We start from the raw sequence: 12,702 nt of genomic DNA, 5'->3' as shown, positions 1-12,702 counted from the left end.
GGGGACTTCAACGATACTATTTTCTGCACGTGTCCTCCCGATGCCCGAAACTGGAAGTGGGACCCCGAACACGTTCATCGTTCATTCCCAAACCGTCGAACCCTGAGCCCCGAGCCTCTGACCGGGCTCCAGCGGGGGCAAAGAGAGAGAGACTTGGGTGGGGGGAGGGAGCCTTGGGAGGGGAGGGCGGTGGAGAGGCTTGGGCAGGGGGGAGAGGGGGCGAGCAAGAGAGTCTTGGACTGGGGGAGGTGGGGGGGGGGGGGAGGAGAGAGAGAACCTTGGGGGAGCAGAGAGAGCGAGGGAGCCTTGGGTGGGGGGGGCGGAAAGAGAGAGAGAGCCTTGGTGGGGAAGAGGGCGAGAGAAAGAGACTTGAGCAGGCGGGGGGTGGGGGGTGGGGAGAGCGAGAGAGCCTTGGGTGGGGGGGGAAGAAGAGCCTTGGGCAGGCGGGAGAGGGGGAGAGCAAAAGGGGCTGGGGGGGAGAGGAGAGAGAGAACCTTGGGGGTAGGAGAGAGAGCGAGGGAGCCTTGGGTGGGGGAGAGAGAGAGGGAGAGTATTGGTGGGGGAGAGGGAGAGAGAGAGAGCCTTGGGCGGGGGGTGGGGGGGTGAGCGAGACAGCCTTGGGGAGAGGAGGAGAGAGAGAGGGAGCCTGGGGGGAGGGAGGGCGAGGAGAGAGAGAGAGAGAACCTTGGTTGAGGAGAGAGCGAGAGCCTTGGGGGGAGGGGGAGAGAGAGACACAGGGGGAAGAGAAATACAGGGGGTGGGGGAGCGAGATGGGGTGGGGGAGAGAGGGAACTCAAGGAAGACGGATCACGTTCTTCCAACCCCCTTTACACCCACACCCGATTTCTCGGAATGCTCGGTGCGTGTGTTACAAGGGACATCATTGGACTGGATGAAATCCAGAAGTCACAACATTGTCACTATTCACTTCATACCCAATAAAGCTGTTACCAATCCGTACACAATGCCCCATCTATGGCGGGTGGGGGGGTGAGGGGTGGTGGGTAAGGTCATGCACTTGTGCTTGGGTAAGGAACTTAAAGATGAAATAACAGCGCATTTGGAAAGCAGTGACAGGATCGGTCCAAGTCAGCATGGATTTATGAAAGGGGAAATCATGCTTTGCAAATCTTCTGGAATTTTTTGAGGATGTAACTAGTAGAGTGGGCAAGGGAGAACCAGTGGATGTGGTGCATTTGGACTTTCAAAAGGCTTTTGACAAGGTCCCACAAAAGAGATTGGTGTGCAAAATTAAAGCACATGGTATTGGGGGTAATGTACTGACGTGGATAGAGAACTGGTTGGCAGATAGGAAGCAGAGAGTCGGGATAAACAGGTCCTTTTCAGAATGGTAGGCAGTGACTAGTGGGGTGCCACAGGGCTCAGTGCTTGGACCCCAGCTATTTACAATATACATTAATGATTTGGATGAAGGAATTGAGTGTAATATCTCCAAGTTTGCAGATGACACTGGGTGGCGGTGTGAGCTGTGAGGAGGACGCTAAGAGGCTGCAGGGTGACTTAGACAGGTTAGGCGAGTGGACAAATTCATGGCAGATGCAGTATAATGTGGATAAATGTGAAGTTATCCACTTTGGGGGCAAAAACATGAAGGCAGAATATTATCTGAATGGCAGCAGATTAGGAAAAGGGGAGGTGCAACGAGACCTGAGTGTCATGGTTCATCAGTCATTGAAAGTTGGCATTCAGGTACAGCAGGTGGTGATGAAGGCAAGTGGCATGTTGGCCTTCATAGCTAGGGATTTTGAGTACAGGAGCAGGGAGGTCTTACTGCAGTAGTAAGGGCCTTGGTGAGGCCTCACCTGGAATATTGTGTTCAGTTTTGGTCTCCTAATCTGAGGAAGGACATTCTTGCTATTGAGGGAGTGCAGCGAAGGTTCACCAGACTGATTCCCGGGATGGCTGGACTGACATTTGAGGAGAGACTGGATCGACTGGGCCTTTATTCACTGGAGTTTAGACAGATGAGAGGGGATCTCATAGAAACGTATAAAATTCTGACGGGACTGGACAGGTTAGATGCAGGAAGAATGTTCCCGATGTTGGGGGAGTCCAGAACCAGGGGACACAGTCTAAGGATAAGGGGTAAGCCATTTAGGACCGAGATGAGGAGAAACTTCTTCACTTCGAGAGTTGTTAACCTGTGGAATTCCCTACTGCTATGGCTAAAGGGATCAAGTGGTATGGAGAGAAAGCAGGAAAGGGGTACTGAGGTGAATGATCAGCCATGATCTTATTGAATGGTGGTGCAGGCTCGAAGGGCTGAATGGCCTACTCCTGCACCTATTTTCTATGTTTCTATGTTTTGGCTGGGTGAGGCAGCATTTACACTGGGGTAAGGGACTTTGGCTGGGAAGGGATGTGTCCTCTCTGTGTTCAAGATGTGTCCTTTCTGACTTCTGAAGTCAAAATTACAATGTGCAAAGTTAGGCTGGGCGGTTCCATTTACACATTCCAGAGGAACTTCAGGGTGTGGCTTTTCCTCAGCAACAGGTCATGTGATAATGGAAAGCCAATCAGAGAAACGGTTGCCATTCAGTTAGTACAAATAAACCCCATATTCTTACAACATCACTCAAAATGTCTTTAATCTGGAACTTTTTTGTATTGTATAAATATTAGTGGCTGCATTACCACAATAATCCATTAGGTGGCACAGTAGTCAACTAGGTGGAGCTCTATATTACACTACCTACTGAGCTACAGTACCATGACCTAACTTTACAGACTAAAGTGAGAATGTCTGCCAACTTCATAAAAGGGTAAAATAAATGGAAGGAATGTGCCTTGGGAATGTATTAGTAAAGAATAGCCACTCCAGCTCTTTTTGAAGCCCCGACCTGCTTCGTACAGGTTGGGGTAGCCCACGATGTCCTGGGGCCCGCGCTCCAGCTCATCAGGACCCAAGTCGCCCTTTGGAGCGTGGGCAGGAGCATCAGCGGGGCCCTGGTACAGCAGAGGAGTGGGAATGTTGTGGCAGAAGTGCGGCGAATGAGGGTACGGGGCCCAGAAGAGCTGAGGACCCAGGGGCAGCACGGGGCCAGCCCACACTGCGATATGTGCGCGCACTAGGTCCGTGCAGCAGAGCAGGTCTCCAGTCGTCCTGGTTCACCCTTGCCACTGGATAAAGGCCTAGCTCTGTCAAGCCCGTGTGGTGGCTGATGTGCACCGGTCACCACACGTTAAAAAAATCCACGCAAGGCATCTTCCACCCCCTCAACTGGAGTTCAGGGCTGGAACATCGGGTCCTTCATTGAAACATCTGAGAACTCATGTGGAAGCAACTCATCGTCGTTGGAGGGACCGCCTATGATGATGATGAGTACAGAATGAAAGTGCATACATGCTACCCTGTTGCACAGCACTGCAGGCTCCCCAACAATACTGTGGGTTTGACCCTCTTTGACCGCCTCCCTGCTCCCAGGACCTACCCGTGGGCCTGCTCAGTGTGGGAGCAGGCCGGAATTCCTCAACCCCCAATCGGCAAGCCACATCGTGACGCCTGTTTCAGACGCCTGCACCTCGCCTCTCCCAATCAAATGAAGCCCAATGCCAAATCTGGATTGAGCCTCGGCCACACAGACTAGGGTCGCCAACTCTGATTGGCCGTATTCCTGGAGGTCTCATCACATGACCTCCGGCCTCCAACCAGCCCGCCCGATCAAAAAATTCTTTCTCACCCCCATCTCCTAGTATTTTTAGAACTAATGAATGAAGGTGTTTAAAGAAAATTAAACAACACACAATTTTTATTTTTTAAATGCCCCAATGAGTTTTCTCCCGAGTTGCTCACAGCAGTGTCCGGGAGATTAATCATAAAACTATAGATAGGTTATGTTATGTCTCGAATAAAGCAATGTAACTGAGTACTGTAGACGTGAGTAAGTGTGACCTTAGTCTCTTTATTCTAACTCCAGAGCGTTGGTACAGCATGGGAGGCATGCTTATATACAGTGCTCCCAAGGAATGCTGGGATCCCTTGGGACTCCAACAGATATGCCCTCTGGTGGCGGTAGAATGCTGGTTACATAGGGTTGCATGCATAACAGGTTACAGCACAGAAGGAGGCCATTCGGCCCGTTGAGCCCGTGCCGGCTCTCTGCAAGAGCACTTCAGCTAGTCCCACTCCCCCGCCCTTTCCCTGTAGCCCTGCAAATTTTGTTTGCTTCAGGTACTTATCCAATTCCCTTTTGAAAGTCACAATTTAATCTGCCTCCACCCATCTTTCTGGCAGTGCATTCCAGATCCTAACCTTTAATCTTTAGTTCCTGGGGTCTCCAGGCCAAACCGGCACATGAGGCAACCGCTTCACGGATGTGCCGCCCATTTTGGGTGCAAGGTCAGTTTCTCCTCCATTATAAAAGAAAGACTTACAATCTATGTCGTGCCATTCACGACCACCGGACGTCTCAAAGCGCTTTACAGACAATGAAGTACTTTTTGGAGTGTAGTCACTGTTGCTATGTGGGAATGTGGCAGCCAATTTGCGCACAGCAAGCTCCCACAAACAGCAATGTGATAATGACCAGATAATCTGTTTTTTTAAATTATGTTGGCTGAGGGATAAATATTGGCCAGGACACCGGGCATAACTCCCCTGCTCTTCTTCAAAATAGTGCCATGTGATCTTTTATGTCCACCTGAGAGGGCAAACAGGGCCTCAGTTTAATGTCTTATCTGAAAGACAGCACCTCCCTCAGCACTGCATTGGAGTGTCAGCCTTGATTTTTGTGCTCAAGTCTCTGGAGTTGGACTTGAACCCACAACCTTCTGACTCAGAGGGTGCTACCCACTGAGCCACTGAGCCACATGATATGCTATCCTGTAACATTGCAGACTTAGAATGCATGAACGTTCCATCCTGCAGTGTCACCGAATGAAAGGAGGACCTACTCAACTGTGGCAGAACAGTTTAAATTTGCCGTTCCAACTCTGTAATGGTTGGCTCCCTCTTACGATTGATTAAAAAAAGTTTTACCACAAAGAGGTTTTTTCTTTAAATAATCCTGGTGTGTATCTCCTCAGTGCTGCGCTGTATTAAAGTCAGATGAAAAGAATTGAGCGACACAGATAAATAAAAGGAACTCCATAAGGCTAAATAATGTCAAGGAATCCACTTAAAATACATTTTGGCAACATTAAATCAACAATTTAAATAAATCACTCCTGCCAAGAATATACAGGATATTTCAACGTGCTCAGAGCTGGAATCCATCACAAGAAGTATTTTGCTTCTGTGTAGTTTTATAAACACTCTCATCCATCTGTTTGTGCTTCTATGGCGGGTTTGACCCTTAAGTCAATATTGTACAGTGCTCCAAATGCAGTGTTATAGTGAATTCATTGTTAGGGAGACCTCGGAAGAACTGCAGGTCAAATCGGGCAACAGAAAGGATGTATAGTTGCCCCAAATCCCTGCCGCCCATATCCCGCTGCACCATTGCCTGCTCTCCCATCACCCCAGTCCTTGCTTTCAATTAAATAGATTTTAAATTCTTCTAATTTTTAAATCCCTTCATGGCCTTTCCTCTCCCGATAGCTGTAACCTCCTCCAGCCCTACAACAACCCTTTACCCCCCCCAAGCTCTCCATTCATGTGACTCTGATATAGAAACATAGAAAATAGGTGCAGGAGTAGGCCATTCGGCCTTTCGAGCCTGCACCACCATTTAATATGATCATGGCTGATCATGCAACTTCAGTACCCCATTCCTGCTTTCTCGCCATACCCCTTAATCCCTTTAGACGTAAGGGCCACGTATAAATCCCTCTTGACTATATCTACGAACTGGCCTCAACAACTTTCTGCGGTAGAGAATTCCACAGGTTCACAATTCTCTGCGTGAAGAAGATTCTCCTCATCTCGGTCCTAAATGGCTTACCCCTTATCCTTAGACTGTGATCCCTGGTTCTGGACTTCCCCAAAATCGGTATCTCATGATTCCTCCTCCCTTCACTCCACCATTGGCGGCCATGTCTTCAGCTGAATGCCCTCCTTGAACCCCTTTGTTTCTCCATCTCCCTCTCCCCCTTTAAGACCCTACATAAAGCCCACCTCTTTGATCAAGCCTTTGGTGAGGTGAGCCCTCCTAATCTCTCTTTACCTTCCTGGATTGCTCAACCAGCTTTGCAATTATAAATTGGTTGACCAAATTTTGAATGGCAACTTCATAATTTTTCCGTAGAAGACATTGTCACAATGTAGGAAGGAGAAGAGGAGGCCTCTCTTTCCCAGATAAATCAGCACTTTCCTCTCGGGTAAGGGGTAGGTGGTACCCATACTCTCTCTATCCAATTTAGGACATTTGTAATCGATTTATTTTAATATTTATAGTAGTCACTTCACATAGTTCCGTTTCAGTCGTTAGGTGGGACGGTACACCCTGTTATGTGATCTTAGCTCTTAGATCAAAACTAATGTCATCTCAAAGGACACCAACCGTGTCGTAAAATCGACCTCCCGGCCACAGTAGCAAACCACGTAGTCAGGTTTCTTGTATTCTTGCTTAAAGAACCTAAATTGAAATGCAGTTAAAAACACTGCAGGTACATCTAAAAGTGACACGTAACCTTTGACATGGAAATTTTCAGACCCAGCAACTGAAACAAGTCCCTCCATGGCCTCGTCCCTCCCTATCTCTGTCATTTCCTCCAGCCCCACAACCCCTCGAGATGTCTGTGTAGTGTTCATACTCTATTTGTTTGTTACAGTACACTAGACAGGCATTAGGACCCTGCAGGAGCTAGTCACACACTGCTGTAAACATTCTGGTTCATGCTGGTTTTGGGACACCATTTTGGGAGTTGCTATAAAGGACACAGTTACGTTACATTCTCCTGTTTCAGTTAGTCTGTTATTTACATACACAACAGTCTGCACTCTCCAAATTATGCCCTCTTGAGCATCTCAACCATCAGTGCCTTTAGCCCTAAGCTCTGGAACTCTCTCCCTAAACCTCTCCGCTTCTCTACCTCTCTCACCTCCTTCAAGACGCTCCTTAAAACCTACCTCTTTGACCAAGCTTTTGGTCACCTGCGCTAATTTCTACTGATCCTGCTCGGTGTCAAATTTATTTTTTTGTCTTATAACATGCCTTGGGATGTTTTACTACATTAAAGGCACGATATAAATACAAGTTGTTGTTGTTGTTGTTGTTATAGTACACTCCTAGATGTATCTCAATGCGACCCTAGTAATCCAGAGACATAGTGGCATTTGCCATCACACCTTATTAATGGTTTGGTCACAGCCTCCTTCTTTTTGCTCATCGTGGAGGACGATATCTTCCGTGCACTATGTATAACAAAATCATAAACCCATTTATAAATGACTTGCTTAAGAGTTTGCTACATATAACCAGTGGACACAGGTTTAAGGTGATTGGTAAAAGAACCAGAGGTGACAGGAGGAAAGCATTTTTACACAGCGATTTGTCGTGATCTGGAATGCAATGCCTGAAAAGGTGGTGGAAGCAGATTCAATCGTAACACTCAAAAGAGAATTGAATGAACTCTTGTAGGGAAAAAAAATACCTATGGGCTATGGGGAAAGAGCAGAGAGTGGGATTAATTAGATCGCTCCACCAAACAGCACAGGCACGATGGACCAAATGGTCTCCTTCTGTGCTGTATCATTCTACGATTCTATGAACCCACAGAAGAAATCTCTCCCCCGCCTTCCCTAATTCGTCATGTGAACCAAACCCCTTTTATCAGTCAGGAACAGATAGGATTACATTGCACTGTAGCCATGTCCTACCACAATTGTAGTACTGTAGTTATACAGCACAGGCACAGTTGCAACGCTGGATTGTTAAACTAAAGTGTAAGTTCAACGGTAGAGGAGTGCACTGCACAATATGTCATAACTTTGAGGACATTCACCTGTGTGAAGTAATTATTTTAAGCGAGATTGCAAATCCCCCAAATATGTGTCACCATAAGCTAAATTTCTATTTGACTTTGTAAACCATTAAGTTTTAAAATCAGCATGATTAACCAATGCTACTTTGTTCCTGAGTGGATAGTGGTATCTCCTTCAAGGAGACAACAATCAAACTATTGCAATAAGTTCTGTTAAAATCTCTATCAATGAATAGTCAAACCAAACATAACTTACCTCTTTATTTTGGCAGTTATAGAATGATTGCTCCTAAATGGAAGTTAATAATGGATTGGAAGGAATAGTTACGATGAAGTCAGCATGTGTGTGAACAATTGACCCTGCTACCTGTAACCGATGGTGGGCCCATCTCCTTCCATCTGAACAATTTGAAAAAACTGCCCCTGCATTTATATTCATGGAAGCTTTTCATTATTAATACAGATTATTCAAAACTTAGTTTTGCCATCAACTTAAAACCATTAATAGAGGCTTTCCCGTTGGAAGTGAGGAAGAGAAAACCAGAGAAGTCATCCCAGGCCAAGTTTGCATTGCTATTTGTGGCTGCTTACGGAGAACACTGGCATAATACTGGGAGTAGATTCCTTGTCACCCTTAAAGCAAATTATATGGTGCTTAAGGGCACCCAAATGGGACAGATAATGAGACTGTGTGTGTATGTGACGGGGGGGAGGGGGGGGTGAATATAGTAATCTTTTGCAACTGGGAATTTCTAAGTTGTATCTGAAGGTGCTTGCAGGTGCACATATATGTGCGACTGCGTTGGAGCATTTGTTTGTATCTAGGATTAGGATGTTGGAATTGTTGGCCCTTTGGGGGAATGGGGGAAAATCGAAGGATTGAATCAGAACGTGTTGGTGGGGAAAACAACATCATGTTGCATTTGATTCACAAGTTAGGATATCAGCACCATATAATGGCGGTGTGTAGTTGTGTGCTAACGTTAGCCCACACTGTTGTGTTAAGCACTCTTGAGGTGCTGGCCAATAAAAACTTGGTTCCTTTTGCATCCTGCAATGACAAGGGTCAGTATTTTTAAATGCTAGAATATTTTGATCCAGCAGTTGAATGTAGTTATTCTGAAACTTGTGCGCAAATTGGCTGCCGCGTTTCAACATTCACAGTACAACAGTGACTACACTCCAAAAGTACTTCATTGGCTGTAAAGCGCTTTGAGACATCCAGTGATTGTGAAAGGCGCTATATAAATCCAAGTCTTTCTTTCTTTTGATTCTGCGTTATGGTGAGCTTTACCTGGGGGGGGGCATATTTACACGGTCCCCACTGTGTGTTAACCAACCCCTGCGCTCCTCTGTGTAAAGCATTTTCAGATGTATGTTTTTTACATGAGGTGCATAGAAATATAGGGTTTTGTTTCTGTGTTACTTGCATCTAAAAAAAACCCTTCTAAATTCTTGGTTTGGCAGCAGCCTTGGGAACAAGGTCTTGTATTGCTTTACAATCACTTTCATAAAAATGAAACATCATTTTGTCATAAGGTTAAAGCTTTGACCCTTCGAGCGTGCCGGTGGTAACCACGTGCTCCATCTCCAGGGACACCCGTGCGCAAACGTAGCCGCGGAAGAGAAACAGCCCAGTCGGGGTGAACGGCCCCTGCGATCGCCCGCACCGGGACCGGTTACTGGCCACCTTGGCCAGGCCCAGGAGCAGTCTTACGAGGAGGCACTCGCCCACCCGCCCTGCCCTCCGCACCGGGGTGCCCAAAGATCAGGAGCGTGGGGCTGAAGTGCAGTCAAAAATCGAGGGGCAGCCTCTTCAAATAGTGGATGAGGGGCTGCAACTATTTTAAGTAAAACTATAAATCAAGTGCCCCAAACCAACAAATTCAAAAATTAAACTTTGGACGCTAAACAAATCAAATTAAAAGTTGGTTGCCGGGGGTGATGATGCACTCCAGTCCCTCTGCCGCCCACCTCTCGCGGAAGGCCGCGAGCGTACCGGTGGACACCGCGTGCTCCATCTCCAGGGACACCCCTGGCTCGGATGTAACCACGGAAGAGAGGCAGGCAGTCGGGCTGAACGAACTCCTCGACCGTCCGCTGCCTGGACCGGCTGATGGCCCCCTTGGCCTGGCCCAGGAGCAGTCCTACGAGGAGGCCTTCCGACCTGCCCGCTCCCCTCCGCACAGGGTGCCCAAAGATCAGGAGTGGGACTGAAGTGCAGCCAGAATTTGAGGAGCAGCCCCTTCAAATATTGGAAGAGGAGCTGCAACCTCACACACTCTACACAGGACATGGACTCCTCCAGGCTGCAGAAAATGCAGGCGGCCGGGGAGTCCGTGAACCGACTCAAGAACTTATTGCCCCATGCAACACCCTCCAGGCCAAGTCCCCAATAGAAGGGAGGACTCCCGCGCAGGGAGCACTCCATTGGGGACCGCTGCCTCCTCCCTCCAGAGTTCTGTATCAAACCATGAGGGCCAGTTGATTGGTTAAACATTTGTAATTATACCTGAAACTGCACCAATGGTTGAGCAATAACGAGATAGGCACCGGAGCAATTTTGGTTGTTCAGTAAACTGCCACTGGGGTCAATGACACGGTAAAAATAAAAGTAAGGAAGGTATGATGACACTGTACTGACCCTTGGGGACAAGTTACAACGACTGAAAGCTGGAACTCTACCAACAACAGCAAAAAAAAAACAGTCAACACGCGAACTGAACTGTTCAGGTAGATGGGTTTTACCGAAATGTTGGTTTCTGACCAGAGAAAGTGAGTCATGTGATGGAATCAGAAATGTCACTTTATTTAAGCCTAAGCGAGGTGGCGTGCAGTGAACGTCGAGTGAGAAGATTGAGTCACACGGAAAGTCATGCCATTGTCAAACCCAATGCAATTTTTATGATCATTATAAATATATGGAAGGGGGAACAAAACTTGGTGAAAGGGCATGCTGTTTTTTTTAAAACCCGTGGCGTTCGGTGACATTCGATCGTGGGAAATCTAACCTCGGGCTTCTAGTCTCCTCCTACTCCCCATGTGTTGCTGCTGTTCCGTGCGACGGAGCCGCGCTGAGCCTTTGCTGAATCAACCGCAGAATCAAGCCGGACACACACTTCCCGGTAGCTCTCAATTATCCAAAACGGGAAAAAAGCAGCATTTACAGTTGGATTGTACACCAGCCTGAAGGTTCACTTACTGCCCGCCCTACAGGAAACAACGGTCAGTTTTGATTCCAGTATTTAGAAATGATTATTGTAAAAATGAAAGAAAGACTTGGATTTATATAGCGCCTTTCACGACTCAAAGCGCGTTACAGCCGAGGAAGTACTTTTGGAGTGTGGTCACTGTTGTAATGTGGGAAGCGCGGCAGCCAATTTGCGCACAGCAAGCTCCCACAAACAGCAATGTGATAATGATCAGATAATCTGGGGATTTTTTTTGTGATGTTGATTGAGGGGTAAATATTGGCCAGGACACCCGGGATAACTCCTCCGCTCTTCTTCGAAATAGTGCAGTGGGATTTTTTACGTCGACTTGAAGAGAGCAGAAGGGACCTAGGGTTAACGTCTCATCCGAAAGACAGCACCTCCGACAGTGCAGCACTCCCTCAGTAATGCACTGGAGTGTCAGCCTAATTTTTGCGCTTGAACCCATAACCTTCTGACTCCAAGGTGAGTTTGCTACTCACTGAGCCACAGTTGACACTAAAGAACATTAAGAACAAAAATGTTGAGCCATGTTTTCTGGGGGGTTTCTGGGAGCAGGAGTAACACATTTAGTGTATTTACAGTATCATGATTCCACATATGGTCATTTAGCTCTGGAGGTGCATTCAGATGTCAGGTCAGCAAATAAGCTTAGTGATTTAAAAAAAAAGCCAGCTCAGCAAGCTAGAAACAATGACCTTGCCTCCTATTAATTGCAATGGTGCAATGCAAACACCACAGTTGGGACAAATAATTAACTTTGATTCACAGAAAAAGTTGAAATATGTCTACCAGGGACCATATTAAGGATTTCTTTCAACCTCCAATGCTCATCACAAAGCATGTTGTTGAACTGTTGAATTCCATCTTCTGTATATAAAAACATAGCTTTGATGGCTGATGAAGAATAGGAACCTTTCTAATCACTGGTTAGGCCCCAGCTAGAGTATTGTGTCCAATTCTCGGCAACACTCTTTAGAAAGGATGTCAAGGCCTTGGACAGATTGCAGAGTGTAGGAGGTACGGTGATTATGTAACAGGACTAGTAATCCAGAGTGATGAGTTCAAATCCCACCATGGCAGCTGTGGAATTTAAATTCAGTTAATTAAGTAAATCTTGGGAAAGAAAGCTAGTATCAGTAATGGTGACCATTAAACTACAGGTACAATGTCTGAAATCTGGAATTCTCAGCACTGAGCCCGTGCTGGTTTTTGGGTTTCTCCGCATTTCAAACAAGAAAATCAATAGTCTGAAATCTGGAGTCCTCGGGGCCGAATCCATGCCAGATTTTGGGTTTTGCCGGATTTTGGACCTTGCTGCGGCCCGAATCCGTGCCGGATTTTGGGGTTTGCCAGATTTCTGACCTTGCTGCTTGCCGAAATGTCCGTTTTTCGGAGTTCCGGATTCAGGACGTTGCACTTGTATTAGATTGTTGTAAAAACCCATCTGGTTCACTAATGTCCTTTAGGGAAGGAAATCTACTGCCCTTACCTGGTCTGGTCTATATGTTACCCACAGCAATGTGGTTGACCCTTAACTGCCCTCTGAAATGGCCTAGCAAGCCTCCCCACCACCTTCTTGAGTCAATTCGGGATGGGCAATAAA

At 47.0% G+C, this 12,702-nt stretch overlaps 1 protein-coding gene across 1 annotated transcript in view; it reads left to right on the top strand.

Annotated features, from left to right (window-relative positions):
• Nucleotides 1-10,869: 10,869 nt before the first annotated feature.
• The window catches only part of LOC139228132 (uncharacterized), a 34,879-nt gene continuing 33,046 nt past the window's right edge, over nucleotides 10,870-12,702 (top strand). The window contains exon 1 of the mRNA XM_070859325.1: nucleotides 10,870-11,109. The gene's annotated coding sequence lies outside the window, so the exon portion shown is untranslated. The remainder of the gene's footprint in view (nucleotides 11,110-12,702) is intronic.

This window comes from Pristiophorus japonicus, chromosome 17 (assembly GCF_044704955.1).
Source record: "Pristiophorus japonicus isolate sPriJap1 chromosome 17, sPriJap1.hap1, whole genome shotgun sequence".
Taxonomy (NCBI): Eukaryota; Metazoa; Chordata; class Chondrichthyes; family Pristiophoridae; genus Pristiophorus; species Pristiophorus japonicus.
This window is presented reverse-complemented; position numbering and strand designations above follow the sequence as displayed.